This window comes from Bos javanicus, chromosome 9, assembly GCF_032452875.1.
Source record: "Bos javanicus breed banteng chromosome 9, ARS-OSU_banteng_1.0, whole genome shotgun sequence".
In the NCBI taxonomy this organism is placed as follows: domain Eukaryota; kingdom Metazoa; phylum Chordata; class Mammalia; order Artiodactyla; family Bovidae; genus Bos; species Bos javanicus.
Genome location: NC_083876.1, coordinates 50816162 through 50832253, shown reverse-complemented (window position 1 = coordinate 50832253; position 16092 = coordinate 50816162). Strand labels below are relative to the sequence as shown.

General features: G+C 40.4%; 1 protein-coding gene across 3 annotated transcripts in view; it reads right to left on the bottom strand.

Annotated features, from left to right (window-relative positions):
* Window positions 1-15265, bottom strand: part of FBXL4 (F-box and leucine rich repeat protein 4) — a 75800-nt gene extending 60535 nt beyond the window's left edge. For 2 of the 3 annotated variants that reach the window (XM_061427768.1, XM_061427766.1), the window contains exon 1: window positions 15105-15263. The gene's annotated coding sequence lies outside the window, so the exon portion shown is untranslated. Of the gene's footprint in view, window positions 1-15104 lie in introns of all 3 variants that reach the window. The other variant, XM_061427765.1, reaches the window with a different exon arrangement.
* Window positions 15266-16092: the final 827 nt, after the last annotated feature.

The following is a 16092-nucleotide window of genomic DNA, read 5'->3' as shown; positions in this document are numbered from 1 at the left end:
GAGACATGTCAGCGAAGTGACAGAAAAAAACTGAGAGTTTCGGCAGCCTTGCAGGATGTTACCGAAATGTCATGGAGGGTGGAATGTGGTAACAAATCCAGAAAAAAAGCTGAACTTTAAATGCTGTCATTTCTGAATCCTGCTGAAACTGATCAAGAGACACTCTTTTGAGGAAAGGACTTTCCAGGTTGAGTCCAGAAATCCAGACATAGCGGAATGGGGGAAAATATCAGTCAAGAAAAGAAAGGGGTTATATTTGAACTTGGTACAGCAGCTGACACTCCCAACCAGCCCTCTTCCCCTGGCCTGCCCTCTGTAGGCTTCCACGCAATCACATGCTCTCCTATCTCCTCCTGCCTTTCTGGTAACTTCTGTGTCCTCCCTCAGACTGCTCTCTCCTCATTCTCCTAAAATATTTAGAGGTTCCATTAAAGGAAAGCTGTCTTTTTAATAACTTCCCACTTACCTTGGACTAGTCTTCTCCCTGTGTCTTCCACTTCACACACCCCACCCTTCTTCCTACAGACCCAGAACACCTACCAGGGCTCAGCTGCACCAGTACTTTCACACCTCAGCATCTCCAGGTCTCGCACTGAGGCTCTGTGGCTCTGAAATTCCCTTACTCTTCCTCTGTTTGACACCCTCTTACTCACCTTTAAGGTTCAGACCTTAACCACTACTCACTTTTTCCTTGCTCTTATCTTTCGTGTTCATTTCTTACGTGTGTGTGTGCTCATTCACGTCCAACTCTTTATGGCCCCCTGGACTGTATATAGCCTGCCAGGCTCCTCTGCCCATGGAATTTTCCACACAAAAATATGGGAGTTGGTTGCCACCTCCTATTCCTTGCAGGGTTGGGGGGGGGTCCTAACCCCTAGGGATCGAGCCCGTATCTCTTGCATTTCCTGCATTGACAAATGGATTGTTTACCACTGCGCCACCTGGGAAGCCCACCATTTCTTACATGCTGAGATATTTTTTTCTACTATAATAGACTACAAAGTCCTCAAGTTAAAAGAATGTTTCTTAATGAGAAGTATATCCTTATGGCTTAGCACATGCCAATATATGTTCAGTAAACATTTATTCATTTTTTTGAGATCAGCAGAGTAGATGGCAGAAGAGAATTAAAATAAATAAGTTTAAAACAGACACAAAAATAAACCAGTGACCCTTCTAAGATAAGGCACATGTAGAACCCCCTCCCAAAAAAGAAGCAAAAAACAATGTTCCACATCTTGATACAGAGAAAAAGAGAAAAATGGACAACAAAAACAGAAACACAATAGGTAAGAATCAAATATATGACCTTCCTTGAAGCCATCCAATAAGGAATGGTATATATATATACTGAAATTTTACTATTTGAAGAGAATGTAAAAAAGTGGTAACTTCTGTTAATACAAAAGCAGCCTTGAATACATAAAAGAGACCTAACCTTGGCCACAAAGAAACTCTGATTGAAATTAAAGAAAGATTCATGAAAGACATGATTGGAGAGGTAAAAGAAGCTATTTTCTCAAATATGATGATTTTTTTTAACACTCCAAATCTATGTTAAGACCATATGGTGATTATGGAGGACTGGAAAAAACTGTGGATGAAAAAGTTCTTTAAAAAGCGAGAGAGAGAGATAACTTCAGAGTAAAAGAGAAGAGATAGGCCAAAAAGGGCAGTAAATAAGAATAAGGGTAAAAAAGGCAGGTTAGTATTTTTCTGCTATTAGATACACGAGGGAGGACCAAAGGTCGAGTCTTACAAAAGCATCCCTCTTCCTCCATCATTATTCACAAGGCACTACATTGAAAACACACGGAAGTGTCAGTAAGGAGACTACTGTGGGCGGAATATTATGACATTAAGTGCCTCTCTCTTCCTCTATGTAAATTCTTCTCCAGTTGCAACATTTTTATTATGACTACAGGTTTTAATCAACAAGGTCCCAATACAGAATAAACAGGTAGAGTTTAACCGAACCATGTGGATGAACAAAGAAAAAGACCAGCTTCATGGCTATTTGAAAACCCAGGCAAATAAAGTAAAAGGAGAAGCAACCAGGAAGAAAAACCTGAAGGCCAGGGAAAATACTTCAAAACCAAAGAGGTAAACAAAAATCTTCCAGAAATCAAGGTAGGCCTTGAAAATACAAAAACTATGGAACACAATGGGCTCTTCAGAATTTCTGCTGAGTTAACACCCAAATGGTGAGAATGAAGCAGGAAATGTCTAACAAGTGAAACTAGGAATAAACTTGTCAGAAACAAAGGATGAGGTTTAGAACCAACTTAAACTAGGAACTGACAATGGTTAGTTCTGTACAATGCTTTATTTCTTCTCTTTCTTTCCTATACTTTAACAAGCAAATCTAAATTTATGAAATATTTCACAAGCAATCTTAGTAGCAAGAAAAAGGAATTTAGGAGTCAATGTTAAAAAAAAAAAAAAAAGGCCACATAACGGTAGGATAAGTGAATTGTAATTTTCTGACACAATAGACATGGAAACCCTCTTTCTACCAAAGATACTATTTCACAAGTGACAAATAAGGAAGTTTCTAGTCACACAGGCATGATACTATAAAGTACCTTACTTACAAATGCCACTAATGCTATCTGTTTTACATTTTTCTTAATTATTTATGATGAGTAGGAATAAATCATCTGAGTTGGAAGAACTATAAATTAGAATAACCCGAAACCTTTAACAGACACATGATGTATATTTAGCTAAAACCTACAGTATTAAAACTTAAGAATATCTGGTTGCAGATAATTTTAAATGGACGCACTGAAGAAAGGAAAAAAAACCTCTCTAGCTCTTAAAACCGCAAGGTAAATGTAAATTTATTTTAGCCAAATAGTAGTGATACATTCGGAGAAGGCAATGGCACCCTACTCCAGTACTCATGCCTGGAAAATCCCATGGACAGAGGGGCCTGGTGGGCTGCAGTCCATGGGGTCGCTAAGAGTCAGACACGACTGAGCGACTTCACTTTATTTTTTCACTTTCATGCACTGGAGAATGAAATGGCAACCCACTCCAGTGTTCTTGCCTGGAGTATCCCAGGGACGGGGGAGCCTGGTGGGCTGCCGTCTATGGGGTCACACAGAGTCGGACACGACTGAAGCAACTTAGCAGCAGTAGCAGTGATACATTTGTACATTAAAATAAAAAGTATTTTACCTAATAAAAAAATAACTGAATTTAGTTAGCCTTCCTAACAAAAATCCAAGTACAAAATCATAGGTATGTCACTCACTGCTAGCCATTCAAGCTAAAGAGCAATTAATTAAAATGGCATAATACTGTTAAATTAACTCTGGAGTATAATTTACATTCTAAAACATGTACTCCATTTTAAGTGTACAGTTCAATGAGGTTTGACAAAGACATATAACAATGCAAACCACCACCAGGACCAAGATATAATGGTTGGCCAAAAAGCTAGTTTGGGTCTTCCCATAAGATGTTACAGAAAAACCCAAATTTTTTTACCAACCCAATAAAAAATTTCTCTTCTCCCAATCACCCATCTGGGCTGGAGGAAGCACAAGCTGGAATCAAGATTTCGGGGAGAAGTATCAATAACCTCAGATATGCAAATAACACCACCCTTACGGCAGAAAGTGAAAAAGAACTAAAGAGCCTCTTGATGAAAGTGAAAGCTTAAAGCTCAACATTCAGGAAACTAAGATCATGGCATCCGGTCCATCACTTCATGGTAAATAGACAGGGAAACTGGAAACAGTGGCTGACTTTATTTTTCTGGGCTCCAAAATCACTGCAGATGGTGACTGCAGCCATGAAATTAAAAGACGCTTACTCCTTAGAAGGAAATTTATGACCAACCTAGACAGCATATTAAAAAGCAGAGACATTACTTTGCCAACAAAGGTCCATCTAGTCAAGGCTGTGGCTTTTCCAGTGGTCATGTATGGATGTGACAGTTGAACTATAAAGAAAGCTGAGCACAGAAGAATTGATCCTTTTGAACTGTGGTGTTAGAGAAGACTCTTGAGAGTCCCTTGGACTGCAAGGAGATCCAACCAGTCCATCCTAAAGGAGATCAGTTCTGGGTGTTCATTGGAAGGACTGATGTTGAAGCTGCAACTCCAATCCTTTGGCCACCTGATGCAAAGAGCTGACTCACTGGAAAAGACCCTGATGCTGGGAAAGACTGAGGGCAGGAGAAGGGGATGGCATCACCAACTCAATGGACATAGGTTTGGGTGGACTCCAGGAGTTGGTGATGGGCAGGGAGGCCTGGTGTGCTGCGGTTCATGAGGTCACAAAGAGTCGGACACGACTGAGTGACTGAACTAAACTGAATCACCCATCCATTCCCTGTGCCAGGGAAAAAAAAAAACATACTGCTGTTGTCACTATAAATTAGACTACCTTTTATTCTAGTTACATAAAGTGAAATGTCTGTACTTTTATGTCTATTTTGCTCAGCATAACTGAGATTTATCCCTCGTTATGTTTATCAGTCATTTGTTCCTTTATTGCTGAATCATCTCTATTAAGAAGACCTATTCATTCCCCTGCTGATAGACATTTGGGTTGTTTCGAGAACCAAAATGTTTACAAAATGAGTGTAACATTTTACATTCCCACCAACAATGTATGAGAGTTCTAGTTGCTCCAAATCTTCACCAACAGTTATTATTGTCGATCTTTAGCCATTCCAGTGGGTGGGTCATGACACCTTGTGGTTTTAGTCTGCATTTCTCAATTGACTAGTAATGATGTGTCCTATTTTCATGTCTTTATTTGCCACATGTATCTTCTTTAGTAAAATGGGTATTTTTCCCATTTTTTAATTGTCTTTATATTAATCATTTTTTTTGTTTTCTTATTGAGTTGTAAGAGTTCTTTATACATTCTAGATACAATCTTTTCTAGATATATGTTTTGCAAATGGCTTCTTTCAGTCTCTCCCTATTTGTGCTTGCCTTTTCATCTACTTGATAACAGATTTATCTTTAGAAAATAGCTTCTCTTTAGAAAAGTTTTTAATTTTTAAGTCCAATTTATCGTTTATTTTTCTTTTATGACATACTTTTGTGTATCCTGGCAAATGTTTTACTTAGGAGCAGTTTCAAAAGATTAAACCCTAAGACAGATAGTGTTTAATATCTTAAATCTGAGAACAGTTAAATACAGATTAATCAGTTCTAAGATGATATCAAACTGGATGCTACAAACATTTGTGGTGGGAATACGAAATGGTACAGTCACTCTGGGTAAGTCTGAAAGTTTATAAAGTTATATACCCTTACCAAACCATCTAGCATTCCACTCCTAGGATATTTACTCAAATGTATTAAAACCTATATTCAAACAAAAACCTGTACACAAATGTTTAGAGCAGATTTATTCATTCTCATTCCAATCTGGAGATGTCCAAGATGTCCTTCAACAGGCAAATGGATAAACAGTGTTACACCTATTCAGTGAAATACTATTCAGTAATAACAAAGAATGAGTTACTAACTCAGGTAACAGCAAAGACGACTTAAAATGCATTTTGTAAGTGAAAGAAGACACACACAAAGGCTACACAATTGTTTAATTTCATGTATATGATACTCTGGAAAAGGTAAAATTATAGGGAAGGAAAGCAGATCAGTGTTTACTGGGGAGTTAGGGAAGAAGACAGGATTGAGTCTGATGACTACAAAGGGGCCACACAAAGGAATTCTTATGGCAATGAAACGGTTCTGTATGCTTTTATTTTCAGTCTTCGCTGTGGACCAAGACAGGTTAGAGATCTGGTATCCCAGAATTGGGTTGTTCATGGGCATCCTAGCTTATTAGTCAGTTTTTGACCAGCACACCCTGATAAATATCTACTAGTTGACATGTTCTGCTCATTCATTATGCTCAGGGCAAAGCCTGATCTCAGAGCCCCGGCCAACTCACCTGGCCTTAGACATCCATCCTAAAGACCTAAAAGCAACTTGGGCAATTAGAGCAACCGGTCTCCAACAAAAGTTAACACAAAAAATAGAAGAAGTGTTTTAAAATAATAACTATTATCTTTAGTGTGAATTAACATGGCATAGGCTCCATAAAACAAGTATAAGCTAATTAAAAATTTTTAATTTTTAGAAATTAAAATCATAGTAGTCGAAATAAATTGAAAATTTAAATGAAAAAATAGGAACACAGATGCAAGAAACCCAACATCTATATAAAGTGAATTCAAGATGAGGCTGATGAAAGTTCAAAAAAATGCTAAAAGATAATGGAACATTTTAGAAATTACAAAGGAAAAAGAACTGACTCAAAGTTTTATTCACATAGAAAAACAAGCCAGAAACTATTTCTGGACATGCAAGTATTCCTCCCATAACTCTTCTTAAAAACATTACTCAAGAAAGTATTCCAGTCAAAAAACAAATGAATTAAAGTAAATAAACTTTAAAAGAGGAAGACACAATATTCAAGTGACCAGTGACCTTATAGTTAAATCTAAATCATTACAGATGCAGTACTAGTAAAGTTGAAAAGGATGGTTAGGGGAAAACAGAAGTGATATGAAAGGAAATCAAATCAATAGAACCAAGAATGTGGGGAAGGCAAAGAGTCAAGGTCTTGTCTCATTAAATGGAGGAATAACGGCAAAAGAAAGTCAGTTCTACATCATTTTAGAATTTCCAAACTTTCAGGGGAGAAAAAAAGTAAATACGAATAGGTTAAATTTTCCTGTGAAAAAGTAAGTCCCTTTGCACAAGGGATCCTTGTAATGGAGTGAGTCTACATTTTGACTATGGTGGTGGTGACAAGATCTACATAAAATGTCAGAGAACACACACACAAAGGTATGAAAACTGAGGAAACCTGAGTAAAGCGTGTAGACTGGGTCAATGTCAATTCTCCAGGTGTACTACAGTGTTACAGTCATGCAAGATGTTACCACAGGAAGAAACTGGGCAAAGTACACTTAAGATATTCCTTTATTCTTTCTTTCAATTGCATGTGAACCTATAATTGTCTTTTATAAAAAGTTCTTTAACAAAGCAAAATAAATAATAAACACAAACTTTCAGGTTGGGAGAGCAAAGGTTGGAAGGAAAAATAAAAGTCTGACTAAATGATGCTTGATATTTATAAGAGAGTAAAGCAAAATGATGTAAGTAACTGAAAGAAACATATGAGCAATAAAAATCTATCCAGTACACACAAAACTGACAGAGATAGCAACAGTAATATCAGAAATCATCAAACAGAGCAAAAAATATTTTATATTTTGTAAGATTGAAATCCACTAAGAACAAACATCTATAAAGATGAATCCAATCAAATTCATAGTCACGGTAAGAGACTAATATATTCTGCTTACTGATTTATCAGTTTTGAGAAAACAGTAAATAGTGATATGGTACAAGGAATGTGTCAAGCCAAAAAACAGGGAAATGACAGCTTATCAAAAATATTTTGGGAGAATGTCTACACACTTAGAAAAGTAAATTTAGAATACAGTTGATCCTTGAACAATGCAGGGGTTAGGAGCACCAGCCTTCTGTGCAGCTAAAAACCCATGTATAACTTACAACTGGCCATGCATATACACAGTTCCTCCTTATCCACAGTTTTGTATCCCTAGGTTCATCCAACAGTGAATTGTTTAGTACTGAGCATTTACTACTGAAAAAAATCCATATGTATATGGATTCCTGCAAGTCAAACCCATGTTATTCAAGGGTCAACTGTATTATCCAAGCAACTATTTTTTAAAATTTAAATAAGTAACACAAAATATCCAGTAAGAGAGTATGTACAAAGAGCATTTTAATAACCTTGGGATGGAAACTCAGGATGTCATAAAGGAAGAGAATACAGAACTGACAACATACATATTAAAACTTTCTAGATGATTAGATAGCATCACCAACTAACTCTGGGAGGTAGAGAAGGACAGAGGAACCTGGTGTCTGCAGTCCATGTGGTCGCAGAGTCAGGCAAGACTTAGTGACTGAACAACAAAAACAATATGGCAAAAGCTCCCAGAAAAAGCATTTAAAGAATAAACTATGAAAAAATACTAGCAATGGTGTACCAAGTCACTGATAGCCATGACATATAAAGAGCTATTACAAAGTAACATGAAAAAGAGGAACATCAACAGAAAATTAAGCAAAGAATATGAACAGGCAAGTAGATATTCAACTCCATCAATAAGCAAACAAATGCAAAATTAAAACAGTAAAAGCACCTGTCATCCATAAAATCATAAAATGTAAAAAATGATAATTTTAGCAGTGATTGTTTCAGAACAATTCTTCACAGGTCTCTCACATTTCTGCACATCTCATAAGCAGGGACACTGATAATCTCTGTTCCAGACTATCCTATCAAAGGTCTTTATACAGCGAACATTGTTGGCAGATAGAGAAGTCTCCCTCTGCAGTAGAGGGCAGATCTTTTTTTTACTATCCAGCATAATAAAGATAATGTCTCTCTCTAGGGTAAAGGTTAGGCAGACTTGCTTGCAGCCTATTATGAACAGTCAGGTTCCCTAAACTCAGGGTTTCACTCCTATAATGTAATCTACTGCATATGCTTGAACTACCTGGCCCTCATCACATCACCCTGTGGAAATCAGGGTTCGAGGAAGTGACAGAAGAAAAGAATGGGAGAAGGACATGTGCTCACCTCCTCCTGGGAAAGCACTGGAACCACAACTAACTGCTGAACAACTAGCAACAGAAAGATGCTGAAACTGACACAAAAGATTCTCCACGTTAAAAGACAAAGAAGAGTCAATGAGACGGCTGAAGGGGTGCAATTAGGATAAGATCAAATCCCATACCTGCCAGGTGGCGGACCCACAAACTGGAGAACAATTAAACCACACAAGTTCTCCCACTACTGTGAAGGTTCTGAGCCCCACATCAGGATTCTCAGCCTGCAGGTCCAGCAAAGCGACTAGGAACCCCCAAGGAATCTGACTTTGAAGGCCAGTGGGATTTGACTGCTGGACTTCCATGGAACTGGGGGAAACAGAGACTCCACTCTTAGAGGGTACACACAAAATCTTGGGCACAGCAGGACGCAGGGGGAAGGAGCTGTGTGTGACCCCACAGGAAACTGAACCAAGCCTACCTATGGTGTTGGAGGGTCTCCTGCAGAGGTGTGGGGTGGCAGTGGTTCACCTCAAGGACAAGGGGACTGGCAGCAGCAGTTCTAGGAAGTACCAACGGATGTGAGCTCTCTTGGAGGCCACCGTAAGCGGGACCATAGGGTCTGTAGGCTCCAGGGCTAGGTCCTTAGGCCAAACAACTAACAGAGAGGGATCACAGCCCCACCCAGCAGCAGACAAGCAGATTAAAGTTTTACTGAGCAAGGCCCTAACCACCAGAGCAAGAACCAGTTCTTCACACTGCCAGTCCCTCCCATCAGGAAGCTTGCATTTTAGATAGCCTCTTGAGGCTTAGTATCATCAAAACAGACAACCCAATCAAAAAATGGGCAAAAGATCTAAACAGACATTTCTCCAAAGAAGACAGGTGGCCTAAAAGCACATGAAAAAATATTCAGCATCACTAATTATTAGAGAAATGCAAATCAAAACTGCATTGAGTTATCACCTCACACCAGTCAAAATGGTCATCATCAAAAAAATCCATAAACAATAAATGCTGGAGAGGGTGTGGAGAAAAGAGGACCCTCCTACACTCTTGGTGGGAATGTAAATTGGTACTGCCACTAAGGAGAACAGTATGCTTCTGCTGCTGCTAAGTCACTTCAGTCGTGTCCGACTCTGTATGACCCCATAGACGGCAGCCAACCAGGCTCCATCCCTGGGATTCTCCAGGCAAGAACACTGGAGTAGGGTGCCATTTCCTTCTCCAATGCATGAAAGTGAAAAGTGAAAGTGAAGTCGCTCAGTCGTGTCTGACTCTTAGCAACCCCATGGACTGCAGCCTACCAGGCTCCTCCGTCCATGGGATGTTCCAGGCAAGAGTACTGGAGTGGGGTGCCATTGCCTTCTCCAGGAGAACAGTATGGAGGTTCCTCAAAAATCTAAAAATAAAGCTACTATATCACCCCAGAATCCCACTCCTGGGCACATGAAAGTGAAGTGAAAGTGTTGGTCACTTCAGTCATGTCCAACTCTTTGTGATCCCATGGACTGAAGCCCGCCAGATTCCTCTCTCCATGGGATTCTCCAGGCAAGAATACTGGAATGGGTTGCCATTCCCTTCTCCAAGGGATCTTCCCAACCCAGGCATAGCACCCAGGTCTCCCGCACTGCAGGCAGACTCTACCATCTGAGCCACCAGGGAAATTATATATCCAGAGAAAAACATGGTCTGAAAGGATACACGCACCTCAACGTTCACTGCAGTACTGTGTACAATAGCCAAGACATGGAAGGAAGCTAAATGTCCATCGACAGAGGAATGGATACAGAAGATGTGGTAAATACATACAGTGGAATATTACTCAGCCATTAAAAATACAGAAATAATGCCATTTGCGGCATCATGGATGGACCTAGAGATTGTGAAGTCAGACAGAGAAGGAGAAATATCATAGGACATTTTTTATATGCAAAATATAAAAAGAAATATTTGTTGTTGTTTAGTCACTAAGTTGTGTCCAACTCTTTTGAAACCCTATGGACTGGGACCCCATGGACTGTAGCCCTCCAGGCTCCTCTGTCCACGGGATTTCCCAGAATCCTGGAGTGGGCTGCCACTTCCTTCTCCAGGGGATCTTCTGTACCCAGGGATCAAACCCACATCTCCTACATTGCAGGCAGATTCTTTACCACTGAGCCACCAGGGAAGCCTCAAAAAATACACAAATGAACTTATTTACAAAACAGATACAGATTCACAGACTTAGAGAATGAATTTATGGTTGCTGGGGGAAGGGATAGTTAGGGAGTTTGGGACTGACATGTACATACTGCTATATTTAAAATGGATAACCAAGAAAGGCTTTAGCAACTAAAAAACAACAAGAACTGTATAGCACAGGAAATTCTCTCAATGTTATGTGGCAGCCTGGATGGAAGGGGAGTTTAGGGGAGAATGGATTCATGTATATATATGAATGAGTTCCTTTGCTGTCTACCTGAAACTACAACAAAATTGTTAATCTGCTGTACTCCAATATAAAATAAAAAGTTTAAATAATTATCTAAACTTTCTAAAGTTTAGATAATTTTATCTAATTATCTAATTAGATAAAATTATCTAAACTTATCTAATTTAAATAATTATTCGTTTAAATAATTATCTCTGGCTACTGTTATTGCTGGCTCCTGTCTTCTACCAGCATCCGTGAAACTGTGAGCTTGCAAATAGGGTAAAATTCAATCTTGACAATTCCCGGCAATGATACAGCAACAGTAGGCAACATTTTCAGAAACTGTATAAACTGACTCTGACAACAACCTTTTGAAGAGAAATATGGAACGATCTATCATAATTTAAAACATATGTAACTTTTTATTTTTTAAAAAAGGTATATAACTTTTGACCCAGCAATACCATGTCTAAGCATTCACACTAAGGAACTAAATAAATGTGCAAATATATACACACAGTAGGAATCCGTGAGGCTTTGTTTCTAATAGAAAAAAATTCAGAATAGCCTAAATATAACCAGGGGATTGGTTAAATTTTAGGTTATTCCTACAATGAAATATCAAAAAGACTTTTAAAAGATAGTTATACGCATCAACATAGAAAGATGTTCATCAATTATTACTAACTGGAAGTTACTTAACATTATATATAGTATACTGCTAGTTATGAAACGCACATAGACTTACACACATGTATTTTTAATGTCTGGAACGAAAAGAGAACAAATGATTAAAAGTGACGATCTCTGGGGAATGGGGTTACTAGAGAGATGGACACACAACATTTTTACTTTATCCTTTGGCTAGTTCTGTATTGCTTCTCTAAAAGAATGTATGCATTTATTTTATGATCTAATAACATTTCTAAGTATCTATTATAACAACACTTGAAAATTCATTATATTTAAGTTGTTCAATCATTTAAAAAAAAAAAAATGGACATGGGGCAGTTTCAGGGATCACGTCTACAGGCATTTATCCCTCGTCAGTGAGTGAAAGTCACTGGGTTACATCCAACTCTTTGGGACTCTATAGTCCATGGAATTCTCCAGACCAAAATACTGGAGATGGTAGCCTTTCCCTTCTCCAGGGAATCTTCGGATCTTCCCAACCCAGGGATTGAACCCATGTCTCCCGCATTACAGGCACATTCTTTACCAGCTAAGCCACAAGAGAAGCCCCAAAATACTGAAGTGGGTAGCCTATCCCTTCTCCAGTGGATCTTTCTGACCCAGGAATTGAACTGGGGTCTCCTGCATTGCAGGTGGATTTTTTACCAACTGAGCTATCTATTTCCAGCATTGCAGGTGGATTTTTTACCAACAGAGCTATCAGGGAAACCCAATTTACCCCTTAGAGCTACTGAAACCAGCTACAGAACATCCTGAGTCCTAACTGAAGAGGAGAGACACACTCACTAGTACACAACACAAAGTCAAAAGACACCCAGATTTTGAATCAAGCTGCTTTTCTAGGTATAATTCTGAGGAGCAACTCTAACAGGGCAAGTTCTAACTTAGCAAGAGAAGGGATTTATTTAACAATGGTTAATAATTCAACTGACCATGAGGAAGGCAAGCTAAAAAATAATTTCAAGAGGCAAGACACTTTAAGGAAGGGGTGGGGCAGAAAGGAAGGGGTAAAAAGGGAGTCAAGTTACTCTCTCTAAATGGGTTCATTTCAAAACTATTTAGAGATGTCTACAAATGCCAAGCACTGTTTGAAGCACTAGACATGAAAACACATTATAAAACTAAAGTAATAAGAGCAGCATGGTATCAGCACAGGAAGCCAGAGATTGCTGAACATTAATCAGTAAAAGTTTCAAGAATATACTAGAATTAGGGCCTCAGATAAAAACAGTATTTGCTATCAGTAGGGGAAAATGGAATTCTACAATTGCTGATGGGGACAATGGCTAACAACTACGAGAGAAAAAGGGGTGCTTTATTTCCTTGCTTATATTAAATATAATTGAGGTAAAGACTTAAATATGAAGAATGCTTGGTTACTAAGTCATGTCCAACTCTTTGCAACCCCATGGATTAGCCCACCAGGCTTCTCTTTCCATGAGATTTTCCAGGCAAGAATACTGGAGTGGGTTGCCATTTCCTTCTCCAGGGGATCCTCCCACCCCAGGGATCAAACCTGCATCTCCGGTATCTCCTGCATTGGCAGGCAGATACTTTACCACTGAGCCACCTGGGAAGCCCAAATATGAAGAATAAGACTATTAAAAGTACTAGAAGAAAATAAAGGAGTATATTCATATACAATTCATGTGGCAAAACACCATTCTTAAGAGGATACCAGAGTTAGACCCATGAAGTTAAAACTGATTACGTTCATCACAGCAAAAGTTAAAGAGGATGCGGCAATGAAACTAACACAGTTAAGAAATAAGAGGGAGTTTTCCCTTTACTGGCCATGGTTAGAAGTAAAAGATAAATAGCAACATTTTAAGATGCCTCATACACAGGCCTATAATTGCATTACTGGATCATGGGTGCTGGTAAAAAGGATATAACTATCTATACTGATTTGACCTCTCTGATTTTTACGTCCATAATAAAAGGAAGAGTATGAAAATGCAGGGCCCAAAATCTGCTTTGGAGGGATTCTGGGGGTAGTAGTAAAAAGGGAGTAAGAGGGAAGAAAAGAAATTGTACTCTGAAAGGAAGTGCAGAAAGAAGGATCCAATTCAATGAACAAGTAGAGTGTCTACTATGGGGTGATGCACACAGTACCACTGCTGCTGCTGCTGCCAAGTCGCTTCAGTCGTGTCCGACTCTGTGCAACCCCACAGACGGCAGCCCACCAGGCTCCTCCGTCCCTGGGATTCTTCAGGCAAGAACACTGGAGTCGGTTGCCATTTCCTTCTCCAATGCATGAAAGTGAAAGGTGAAAGTGAAGTCGCTCAGTCGTGTCTGACTCTTAGCGACCCCATGGACTGCAGCCTACCAGGCTCCTTGGTCCATGGGGTTTTCCAAGCAAGAGTACTGGAGTGGGGTGCCATTGCCTTCTCCGCACAGTACCACTAGAAAGAGTAAATATAACTGTCCCTTTCCCCCAAGAGCTTAGTATCTAATAAAGGACTAGAGAAGCCTTGGTGTCTCAGGAAAATCTCCCTCTACTCAGCCAACAGGTACAATATGTAATACAGGACAACACAAGCATGCAGTGACCTTTAGGGGGGGAAATGTACTTATATTCTGAACTTAAGACACCAGAGAGTGCATGCCAAGAAGCAGTAAAGGCAGACTGTGTCCTCTAATACATCAAAGCAAACAAGATCCCCGCACTTTGTGAGTCCTCCAAGGCATAAAGCCAGACGCCCCCTCAACTACCTGATCACAGGTTTATAGCATCTTGACTTTCTAATTACTTGTATATTTTAACTAGTGATTAAATGAGAGGCTTTGTGGCAACGAGTATTTGGGAAACCATGAAGGAAATCCAAAACCGCTCCCACTGCAAACAGGCTGACAAGGAGGCCAAGTGAACGCTCACCATCTCACTGCATTCTAATGATAGCTCTAAACACAGAAACAGGGCTGCTGCCGGGCATCTCGTGGCAGTCCTGAATTAAGACACTGGCCTGACTAGGCGAAAACCATCGGGTGCCAAAGAGAAATCAAAGTAGCACGCGCAGGAGCAACAAGTATACAGGCGGGAGGGTGGCCAACTCGGGGTTGCAGGGTCAGCGCTACCTGCCAACCCCGCAGCGTAAACAACCCTGCGCCGCCCGCATTGGGCGACGCCTCACGCCTAGCAGACAGCCGTGCAGAGAAGCGGCGCCAGACGTAAGTTAGATGCTTGCAGGGTCCCCAGCAAGCCCAGCAAACGCAAGCTGGCGGCGGGGGGCGGAAAGCCGGAGCGGGGACCTCTGCCGGGCGCCCGGGCTCCCCAAAGAGCGCCTCCGCCCGGGCCCGGCCCAGCCCCAGCGCCGAAAGAAGACGGAGACACCCAGGAGGGAGAAGTAAAGGAAGGGCCGTACCCTGTAGGGTCCGGGAGAGGCGCACGCCGTGGGCTTCACCAGCGACCAGACGGCGCGGGAAGGCCGGGGCGCGGGGGCGGATCCCAGGCTCCCGCGCTGCGGCGAGACCGCGGCGAGCCCGGCCCAGGGCTACCCGGAAGGAAGACGCTCGGGCCGCGCTGAGGGGCGGAGCCAGGGACGGGGCGGGGCCACGTCGGCGTCTGGACCGCCCCCTCCCAGGCCGAGGGGAGGAGCTTCCTACTGCGGTCCTGGCCTGAGTGGTACCCTACGAATTGCCAGTTACTCCTCAAGGGGCAGTGGTTGCACATGTCCTGTGGAAAGAATTTCTTCCTCTAATCGGCCTTCCATCAGTAATGTAGCAGAGCTAGGGCTTCTTCAGTCTAGAGTTGTTGGGTCAAAGGATGCACAAGGATTATGGGTGTTAATGTTCTCAGAAGAAAAGGGGAACAAAAGTAATAGGTGTTCTAAAGGGATACTTCACCAAGTTTGCAAAACTCTTCTGTCCCAGACAAATCCTTTCTGCAGGCTCATCTCCCTCCCAACATTACGAAGCCCATGATTATTACCTCTGTTGAAGAAGATGATCTCATGGTCTCCCTTAATCATTTTAATGTATTTTCAATAGATACAATATTACCCTTTTTTTAGTTTGCATATTTATCTTGCATATTGCACGGTTTCCATTAAGATGAAAAAATATTTAATAATGAATAAAACTACACATTACTTGCTATCTAATTACTCCTAAAGAGGCAAAATAATAAGTATATTTATTCTTAAATTATATACCTGAACAGAACTAATATATGATGTACAGTATAAATTGTATACAAAACTGGAAATTTTTTAAATAAATTGAAGTTTAATCCCCATTCTACCCTCAACTCTCCTTGAGTGTAGCCAGCACCTGGTGACTTGCTTCCAAAGAATATAGAAAGGAGAGAAAAGTAGCTATACTGTGGAGAAAGCTGGGTAACACAATCTTGGT